We start from the raw sequence: 3,370 nt of genomic DNA, 5'->3' as shown, positions 1-3,370 counted from the left end.
GCAAGGTAGGGAAACTTTGAGAAAGTAAGGCAGAAAGGTAAGAAAATGAGGCTGCCTGGGAATGTAGAGAGAGAAGAATAGGGCAACGCAGGAAAATGAGCCTTTGGGACCTCTTTGTAATTTAAAAAGAAATAATAATGAAGAGAAATTGAGTATCTAAGGCTTGCTATTAAATTGTTTTTGAAGCCAATGTCTGTTTAAGGACCAGTTCTCAGAGATGCCAGAGCGGGCCTGAGTTTCCAAATGGAACTCCTCATAAAGTTCCTTTTGCAGTTAATTTGCTGGGAAAGTGAAGATTAGGGGAAAGGCGATGTGTGTGGTGTACCAGGGCTTAAGTAAGAGTATGATGGGAAGGGGCACCTAGATATAATGAGGCTGCTGTTTTAAGCTGAATAGAAAGCGAGAGCGTGGGGGGAGGCAGAAAAAGCCACACAACACCACCAGGCACTTTCAAATAATTCTCACCCACCTGCCTGCCTTTTTCTCTAATGACACATTACACTGAGTGGTATATATATAGGAGGGGGAAATTTCTAGTTCATCATCTTCTGTGTAGACCCACCCAACAAGAGCCCCCTTCCTTAGATTCCTGACATGTAAGCCTAGACCATGGCCTTTTTACCGGGTGAGTGGGGCTTTGTTAATGTATTTGTACTTTTCTGCTTTCAGTCTAAGTTTCTTGCTTTGGGGGAGGGAGGAGGTGCAAGAAAGGAGGGGGAGGGGAGCAGAACACAAAGACTTTATCTAGTTCTCACCAAGCAGGTTTCAAAATAGGAACTTAATGGGAAGAAAGAGGAAAGAATAAAAAAAATAAATTAAGAGGGGCGTGAGAATTGTGTATTACAACAGGTTCACTTGTCTGGAAGGGAGGTGATCCTGTGAATATGTTTCCCTTTGAGGATTCTGTTTTCCTCATATTGAAACATTTTCAAATTTTAATCCTTTAACAGACAAAACCTCAATATAAATATGACACGGGCTACTGGCAAAAATACCAACTTAAACTCAGTGCTTGGAGGGGCGGGGGTGTGGGGAGGAGAGAGCGAGCACTTTCTGATTAATAACTAGCAGGGTAATGTTGAGGGCTTTTTCTGCCCGATTGCCTTTTTGAATTAGAGCCGATTTCTTCACACTTCAATAGTGCCTGTCTCCTTTAAAATGACTGGCAGATTTGTTTCTCTTTTTTTCTCTCCCTGAGACTTAATCATGTAAATTTTCTAATTAGTTAAATCATATTGCTTAAAGGCCTAATATTTACCATGTAAGAAATGATCATCCTGATTTGGACCTCTTGAAATATTCTGAGAAATAACATTTGGCTTTAAGGTTGAGGGATGAGAGAGAAGGAAGCTCTGTTAGGGAAGGCAGTTTAGAGTAGAGACGGCACGGACCCTGGCAACATGTTAAATTAATAGTTGAAGTTGAGCTGGGCTCACACCCCAAGTCCGCTTTTATTTTTCAATCAGCGAAGGTTTAATTGGCAGCCCTCAGGCCGGGCGATCTGATATTTTCTCATTAGTTTCTCATCACTAATCTTGAGTGTTAGATTGGCTTAAAGGTTGTCAACATTTGACCAATTTTATTTAAGGTGGTGGGGGGGGGGAGAGAGAGAAATCACGCATTATGGCTCCAGGACGCGAGATCTGCAAATAAATCCTGCTTGGATCAGCGGAACTAACAGGCGAAAAAAATGTTGACTATTCATCGTCGCATTTAATAAGTTGTATTAATGTATATTTCAAGGCTAGGGAGAGAGATTCTACATGTGCTTGCATAGATGCTGATGAAAGGAAAGAGGCTGATGCTGATGGGAAGTGGGGTGCCCTGTAAGCGGGACTGGTAGGTAACGTGAGGCGTAGGTACATTTCGAACCAAGAGTAAATAACCCAAGTGTAATAGCTGTTGAGGGTTTAGGAACTACAATCCACCCTCCCTTTCCTTTTGCAGCTGCGTGAAACTGCCAAGCCTGTCTTGCAAGCTCCGAGCGGCTCGGCTGTCTAGTCTAGAGATAACATCAGAGCGCCCCCTGCTGGCCAGTTTGGCAGAACGCCGCGGGTCAGCCCCCTGCGAAGCGAATCGTGTTTTTCTGCGCCCCCCCACCCTTCACTGAACTCCTTCCACTGCCCCCATCCCCGTTCTGCAGCAAAATCTCGCGGCGGGGGGAATAGCTGGTCAAACCTGAACATTTCAGTGAATAAATGATAATAATAATAAAATGAAAAGGAACCCCCCCCATTCCCACCTTCACTTGGCCTCCTGGGAATAAACTATCAAAAGCCTTAGCAAGGTAACACATCTCCTTCTTTAAAATCTCCTTATATTCTGGGTAGTTGTTAGAGTTTTGTTTTTGTTTTTGTTTTTTGCTGCCGAACTACACAAGTCCAAGGAAATGTTCTTAAGAGATGCTGTAGACGTGTTAAAATGGGTTATCTGATGGGAAAGAGGCTAACACAAAGCGGTATCCTGCATCCTCGCAAAATTAACCTCCCGGGGAACTCGCACTGGTTTGGAAAAGTCTAGAGGAATAGCTTTCGGGATTGAGACGTTCCCAGTCTTGAATGACCCCTTCTTGCACAGCAGAGGAAGACTGGCCCCTGTCTGATTTTGTTGTTGTATGTTTTGAAACGTACAACGTGTTCAAAAGTTGTCGCCGTACCTGCACACACACACCCCCAGGCACACAGAGAGGTCTTTTTCACGCGAGTGCTAGTCTTTCTTAGCTCGTGCTTCTCAATTTTGCTAGAAACGGAAAGGGTAGCTGATACCCTCCAAGTTACACCGCCAGCGGCTCTGACACTTGATCTTACTGTGGTGCTTCACGTCCAAAGCATGGTGTGAGACTGCTATTATTTCAGAGTACTTTGTTTATTTTTCAACGGTTTAGTGCATAGAGGCGTTTTCTCCGCGTCCCAATTCATCTTCGGCGGGATTTATGAACAGTGTGTGACGCGAGGGCGCACAGGTAACGAGAGCCGGGACAATCTCCGGCTGGCAGACGCGCCGCCTCCGCCACCAGCCTCTACTCCTGGGAAGGGCGCTGGCCAAGCAGCCCTGACTCGAAAGGTCTTCTGAACACAGCTAGACCCCGACGTGAATCTGCACTCTGGACCGACTTCAGTTTCTGGGGGAGTTTTTGGTTTTGCTTTTTAAAGTACGGGATTTCTTGATTTTGTGAAAATATATCTTAGCGGGGGAAGGAACAGCGGCGAGGGAGGGGAAAGGTGAGGCTCTTGACTTTCATTTCTTGCCAGACACCAGGACCTTCTGGTATGACCATCAGCTCTCCTCTTTCACTTCTCCCCAGAACCCCCGTGCCAACCCTTCTCCAACCCTCCCATCTTTGGGGATGCTCCTGGCAGGGACAAGGTCT

Source organism: Otolemur garnettii, unplaced genomic scaffold (assembly GCF_000181295.1).
Source record: "Otolemur garnettii isolate 467f Iridium unplaced genomic scaffold, OtoGar3 scaffold00050, whole genome shotgun sequence".
Classification (NCBI taxonomy): Eukaryota; Metazoa; Chordata; class Mammalia; order Primates; family Galagidae; genus Otolemur; species Otolemur garnettii.
Note: the sequence above shows the minus strand (reverse complement) of the source record.